The 7,291-nt window shown below is 54.2% G+C and overlaps 1 long non-coding RNA gene across 1 annotated transcript; it reads right to left on the bottom strand.

The window, feature by feature from the left end:
- Positions 1 to 43: 43 nt before the first annotated feature.
- On the bottom strand, positions 44 to 7,034 carry LOC106149424. The gene is made up of 4 exons (XR_001235609.1): positions 4,885 to 7,034; positions 758 to 837; positions 348 to 455; positions 44 to 79 (listed from the first exon to the last, which is right to left on the bottom strand). It is a non-coding gene; the product is annotated as an uncharacterized LOC106149424 (long non-coding RNA).
- Between the last annotated feature and the right edge of the window lie 257 nt (positions 7,035 to 7,291).

Below are 7,291 nucleotides of genomic sequence, written 5' to 3'. Positions count from 1 at the left end.
CGCGGGCGGGCGGCGCCTCCTCCACCTCCTCCTCCACCTCCTCCTCCTCCTCTTGCTAGGCGGCGGCGGCGGCAGCTGCCTGGGCGAGATCAACAAGTCGGGGCTGAGCTTCGGCTCCGCACTCCCTGCGATTCTGTCCCGCACTTCGGAGCGCCGGGAGTCGGCACCGAGGCGGGACGGCGCCACCTGCCGGTCGGAAGCGCGCGCGCCGCTTAACTCCTCCCTGCCCGGGCTGGCCTGGCGGGGAGGCCGGGGGCGGCTGGGGGCTCGGGCGGGCAGGGCAGCTGCCATCCTGCCTCCCACCCGCACCGCTACCCGTGCAGCCCGCCGGCCGGGTCGGTCGCTACCTGTGTGAGCGCCTGCTGTGTGCAAGGCTCCACGACAGGCATCTGAGATACAGCTGCGGATCAAACACAAACATCCGGCGCTCGTGCAGCTGCCCGCAGACAGAGGGACTATCAACAAGAAAGTGAAAGAACGCGTCAGACAGGGCTAAGCCTGGGGGGTTGCTGCAGCAGGGGAGAGGACTGGGGGTGGGGGGGATGTGACACGGCCCTCGTGTTCGTGAGCTCTGCATTCTAAATTCTCAAATCTAGTTCTAGAACGGAATTCTAGATCCTGGTAAGGGAAAGGGGCCGTCAGCACATTAACAGATCAATATGCGATTGGTGGCTGTTGGTGAGAGCGCTGGGAGGAAACGCAGCGAGGCAGGGGAAGCGGGAGGAGGAGGGAGCGCTTCTGCAGCCTGGTGACTCACAGGCTCATTCATGTCAAGTTGGACAGCTGGGTCTTGAGAGCTTCCCGAGTAGCAGGCTCCTGAAGGCACTGGCTTCCACCCTGTGCAATGGGGGAGAGAGAAGCCATCCAGCGAGCTCTGAAATGAGTAACCCCGCGCTTCACCTGGCCGGCGGACAAGGCCTCTGTAAGCCGCCCCCTCCCCCCCCCCACACACACACACGCTCGCGCGCCTGGGCTCTTTTCTTCTTTTCTAAAAGGAAGTGCTTGGTTTCCACCACGCTGTAAAAAGCGTTATTATATCTTTTTTTTGGTCTTTTTGAGACAGGGTCTCACTGGCAACGATCCTCCTGCCTCAGCCTCCCTAGTGCTGGGATTACAGGCCTGCACCACCAGGCCCGGCCTATTGTATCTTTCTAACCTGCTCAGTCCCACCACTTCCTTCCCTCCCCGTGGCCCTTGTCCAAGGCACCAGCGTCCCGCTGCCCTGCCACCCCCTCCCTGTTCTCTCCGCTCTGCCTTTGCCTCCTGCAGTTCGTGCTTGGTCCCTGCCACAAGCACCAACTACTGCTTGTTTGGTAGACTTGGGTTCATAGCCCGAGTCTCCCTCAGGCTTCAGGCCTTCCCAAGACTTCCCCTTGCATTAGGCTAAATCCTAATCTCCTGACCCCATGCTCTGATTCCATCCTGTTCTCCTCTGTCTGTTTGTAGACCCATGGAGGAAAATAGGCAACTTTAGCAAATTTTCAAAAGTGAGAGAAAATCCCAGGCTCCACTGAGTGCCATAAAGGAAGCGGGTGGGGTGGAGAGAGGCTGGCCAGGGCCTCACTTCACAAGGGTGGGCCAGCAGCAGAGAAGGAAAGACGAAGGACCAGCCCTGGAGAGTCCGAGGGAGGGGAACTCCCTGCAGCAGGGAACAGGGCATGTGGATGCCCAGGGAGGAGAGGGGTGGGCCGCGTTTAGGGAACAGCGAGCCAAGCAGAGTGGCTGGGACAGAGGAAGTCACTCACATGGACCCTGGTGAGGACCTTGGCTTTCACCCTGAGAGAGGCGGATGGGAGCCGGCCAGGGTGCGGGGCTGGGAGCAGGGAGCCCAGGGAGAGCCAATGGCAGCCCGTGGAGGGAGGTGGTCATAGAGGCCGGAGAAGTGGTCGGACCCAGTTCATTTCCCGGGTAACGGGGTCGGCATCATCCGATGGTTTGCACATGGCCAGTGACAGGGAGCAGGCGGTTTTTCTCCAGCTTCACAACAGCATTCTTGGAGTCAGACGTGGCTCTCAGCTGGCCCCTCTGCTAACCTGGATGGCTGAAGGCGACCTCCTTCCAGAGATCTGAGCTTGTCCATAGGAGGTTGCAGAAAGCAAAAAGCATTCCTGACTAGAGGAACAAACGACTCTCTAATGGTGAAACTCCCAGGTATTCCTGCAGGGTACAGTCATCCTGCTGCATCTAAAATGACAGCCAGTGGAGCCTTCCTTCTCCACTCTGGTGAGCCATGTTTGCTGAGCACCTACTACAACTAGCCCCCGAGGGTTCCTAGCGCGGGATTACTCACAGATACGGACACCGGAGGCTCAGAGAGGTGAAATGGTGGCAGTATCTTGCTGGAAAATGTCCAGCCCAACTCCCAAACCAATGGGCTGTTCCAACACTGGTCTGAGCTCATGTGTTTCGTGTTTTCTGTGCATGTTTCAACCCACATACATGGCTTGTGTTACAGATCTCATGCTGTTCCTTATTTTTCTCTAAGCTCCATCTGTGTCACCATGAGAACACCAGTCTGCAGCTCCTGGTAGCTGCACCGTTGTCTCTGAGGACCTGCGTCCCCTCCTCACACTCCACCCCCGCCCCATGTCACTCAGATGCCCTCCAGCTCCCCCCACCACAATGAACACACCGACGAGCATCTCCCCACAAGTCTGCTCCTGGACTGGGGTGAGCAGCCCTGGTATTTGAGCAGTATTCCTGCAGGCTTGGGCTTGATGGGACATGGGGTAAAGGTGTACATAACTAAGGCACCCAGGCCTCCCTTAAGGTCTGCCTGTGGGTACATCTTACCCCAGTGCTTGGGAGTCCCTGCACCCCAAGTCTCTGCCAACATTAGGTATTACCCAGGGTCTAAATTCTCTGGTCTAACAGGTGCATAGTGACAGCTCAGTGGTTTTAAATGAGATTGCTACTAAGTCTGAGTCTCTCTTCCTAGGCTCGTTTGCACAAAGCAAGTCTATAAATTGCCTACGCACATCACCCTCCATTTCTCTGTCAGGGTTCCTGTTTTTATTTCTTAGATGATTCGCAGGACTCCTTTGTATAATCCAGATTTTAAGAACCTTGACTTCAGATATTGCAAATACCCGCTTCTACTCCAGCACTTACTTATTAACTTTGTGCATGATGTCCTTTGTTGAAGAAAAAGTCTTTGAATGTGTCCAGAGCAATTCGTTTTGGCTGTATGGTTTGTGCTTTGACAGTGTTGTTTCAAGAGGTCCCCCCCACCTTGTTTATTAATTTTATATTTTTATCTTTTACTTTAAGCTCTGAGTCAACTAAACATATGCACATATAACTCACATGTATTACTTGGTGGGGGCCTGGCATTATTCTTTCTCTGTAGTCAGCTAGCTTTCTGAAAACCATCCGTGAAGTAACCAGGCCCTCCCTGCCCTGATCTATGGGACTTCCTGTGCTATGCCCCATGGTGTGTTTGTACCGTGCCCACATGGCTGTTTTAGTGCTGGCATCCCTGAGGATGTGGTAGGCCTGGTGTCTTGTTGCAAACTTACCTTTGTCACCTCTAAAGCTCTGCACTCATCTAAGTTACAGTTACTTTTCCCTTGCCCCTGATCACCAGTCTGTCATCAGCTCCCACCCAGGGCCTTTTTGCCCAAAGAAGCCTGAGGAATGCAGTTTGTTCCTGGAAAGTGACCAAGACCAGCCTGAAAGCCAACATTTATTTGCTCTCCAAAATGAGGGAGGCAACCATGGTGGTGCATGTCTGTAATCCCAGCACTCGGGAGGCTGAGGCAGGAGCATCGCTGAGAGTTTGAGGCCAGCCTGGGCCACAAAGTGAATTCAAGGCCAGCCTGAACTATGTAGTGAGACACTGTCTCAAAAAAACTAAACAAAACAAAACAAAACAAAATGAGGGGGGCAGAAATTTTGATGTTTGCTTGCTTGACCCAGGGGATGTGTAGCAATGTCTACAGATATTTTTTTTGATTTTCAAAACTCTGGGGAGAGAGGAAACAACCTCCTGGCATCTAGTGAGTAGAGGTCAGGGACGCTGCTAACCATTCTCCAATGCCTGACAGCCCCCTCCACAGTAAAGATTGCTCCAGCTGGGAATGTCAACAGTGCCGATGCTGAGGTGCCCTCAGTTAATTTAATGGAAGGCAAAGGTGTTTTCCAGTGTGGAAATGCTATTCTTTCAATCAGTAATTAGTGAGCACCTACTATGTGCCACGCAATACCCCAGACACTGGAGTTACCACGTAGATAAAACAGTCCCTGCACGGTGAGACTTCTATTCTGATAATGAACAAGTTAATGATCCCGGTTAATGAACAAGTCAATAGATCAGAGCATTCCAACCATCACCAGTTCAGTGAAGAAAAGTAACCAGAGAGAGGTGACAAAGTGTGATGAAGCAAGGCACCAGCAACGTCAGACAGGGGATCGGGCAAGGTTTCCCAAAGGGGGTGATCCTGGGCTACAAAGAGACCTCAAAGCCAGCCTGAACTGCAGAGCGAGACCCTGTCTCAAAAAGACAAAACCAAAGGGGCTGATCCACTGAGGCTGAGCCCGGCAGGGAAACTGGAAGAGCTTCAGGGCAGAAATGAGCTCGATGGGTTCCAGAGCACCTGGGTGCCGGTAGCCGGCCACGCAGAGCCTCGCAGGGACTTTCATCTCCGGCAGCTGGGCGTTTGCTTTCTCTCTCTGCTGGGCACTGAGGAGTACTGGGAACATGAGGCAGTGCCTGGAAGCCCATGCGGAGGTGACGGGGTTTGGCTCAGGGTCACAGGGTGAGGACGGCCCGGCGGTTTCACGGCCGCAGGTCCCTGGTGGGTGACTCCAGGAGCCCAAGGTCAGTGCCAGATACTCTGCTTCCTTCAGTTCTTCCCTCCCAGCGCCCAGTGCCTGCAGAGTTACCTCCAGAGTCGGACAAAGAATATCTGGATCAGCCTGGATTGTGGAAATGCAGGCAGCGCACAGCACCGTCACCTGTCAGCAAACAGCCCCGTATGCTCGTCCATTTGTCCACTCAGGACGGCAGCGTGGCCTGTGGCACAGAGAGAGGGTTCTGGAGTCAAAATGACCAGTGCCTTACTTACTTTGACCTTGGACGAGTGGTTTAGCCTCTCTGAGCCTCAATTTTCTCTCTGTAAAATGGGGTGGTAACATAGGATCTGATTTACAGGGTTATTATGAGGAATTTATAAAAAGTGCCTTATCATGTTAGCCCTTAATATCTGATAGGCTGTAGAGTACGCAAGAGCAGGAGCTGGTCTCTATTGCTCATTTCATGTAAGAATGGCTAATGAACTCTCAGAAACAGGAGGAGAAGGGAGGAAAGTTCATTTAGCCGCTCAACTACATTACGAAGGAGTCAGATTGCTTCCAGTCTTTCCCTCTGCCTTTCTCAACACATGGGCTTTTTGTTCCAGGCATGGTGCTTCATGGTCACAAAATAGCTGCTATCGTGCCAGGCATCAGTGTTCACAGAATCATATTCAAAGGCAGGAAGACAAAGGTGACCAGGATAGCCAAAAATAACTCTCTTGTCCCCCCAAATGTTAGACCATTTCCAGGCCCCGTGTCAGCTAAACTGGTGTTAGTTACCTTTTTAAAGACACGGCTAGCTTGTGGAGGAAACAGTGGCCGGCCAGCAGGTGGGCAGCCACATTCCCGGTCACCTGACTAGCAGGCCGTGATCTCTGCTCAGGCCTCTGGACGGACCCCCACTGAGAGGGACTGAGATTTTTTTCCTTGAGGCCCAGTGAAGTTGGCACCCAATTCACCCATGTAAATGCAAGTGAGATTCCCTCTGTGAGGTGCTGCCAAGGGACACAGCGTTGAAGTCAGAGCTCCTTTTCTCTCGGACTCTGATAGCAGCCATCATTTATTTATAATCCCACTGGCGGCTGACTTGGGCTTTTTGGCATATCTGGATGTGGAGCAAGGTAATTACCCCCACACCCCAGATCGGGGCAGGAACACTGCCGGACGAGGCAGGGGCGGGGCAGAGGCTCCGCGAAGGGTGCTGCACCCCTGAGCTGATGTCGCCGTGGCACCTGCTCTGTGCTGTGGCCTTGCTCGGAGGAAGCTGCGGCAGCCGCAGGGATTTTCCCTGTCAGTTTGGACTCCGGGCTTCGCCCCGCCCGTTCCTCTTTTACCACATCTGGTGATCATAATCACAGTCACTAGCAAGGTGGGGACAAGGACAGGACCCGTGTCGCAGGGCGGGCCCGTGAGATGACACCTGGACAGCGCTCCTGCCCTGCCTGGCACTCACTAGCAGGTGCGCGTTCTCTAGGCAGAAGCAACCCTGATGTCCACACTCGTTGCAGCCGCCCGACAGCACTCGCTAACTACCAGGCACTGTTCCAGACGCCTGTGTACGTCCAGCCCTGCTTGGGGTTCTTCCTCCCTCCTTCACCCTGGGGCTGAGCGCTCTGATGGAAATAAGACTGTATCGCAAGAGTACCCTAATGTGAACTGTTGGATGATCCTGCGTGACTGGGTCTGGATTCTACTACCTGCTCTTCTGTCCGCTGGCCTGATCGTCTCTTCTAAACCCAGGGCTCCTGCTAAATGAATGAGCCTGCTTTTCTAGCTAACCCAAATATTTATCCAGCTCTCTGTCCATTCTTTTACTATCCACTCACTTACCTATCCCTTCACCCGTCTGAGCGCTCATCACTAAACCGCCCAGGCTCGCCCCCCGCCTACCTGCCCGCTCTTCTATGCACGCATCCACTCACTCCCTCGTCTCTCTTCCACACACTCCCACACGCCGCACTCACCCACCCGCCTGCACTTTGTCTATCTACCTGCTACCCACACACCGCCTGTCTTTCCTCCATCCATCTGCCCAAGCGTCCACCCATCCACAGACCCCTCCCTTCCCCACCTCTTCACTCATCTATCAGTCCTACCATCCACCCATCCCTCCATTCACCCATTCCCTGTATCTGCTCACCTACTCAGCCGGTCACCCACTCACCCATTCAATCATTCCTTCCTCGATAGAGTTCACTTTCACCCATCCATCCATCCATCTATCCATCCATCCACCCACCCATCCATCCACCCACCCACCCATGCATCCATCTACCCATCCACCCACCCATCCATCCACACATCCATCCATCCATCCACCCATCCACCCAACCACCCACCCATCCACCCATCCACTCACCCACCCATCCACCCATCCATCCATCCACCCATCCACCCACCCGTCCATCCACACATCCATCCATCCATCCATCCATCCATCCACACATCCATCCATCCACCCATCCATCCATCCATCCTTCCATCCATCCATCCATCC

The sequence above is a fragment of the Chinchilla lanigera genome, unplaced genomic scaffold (assembly GCF_000276665.1).
Source record: "Chinchilla lanigera isolate Chin_1 unplaced genomic scaffold, ChiLan1.0 scaffold00044, whole genome shotgun sequence".
Classification (NCBI taxonomy): domain Eukaryota; kingdom Metazoa; phylum Chordata; class Mammalia; order Rodentia; family Chinchillidae; genus Chinchilla; species Chinchilla lanigera.
The sequence above is the reverse complement of the archived record's forward strand: the minus strand, read 5'-3'. Positions and strand labels throughout refer to the sequence as shown.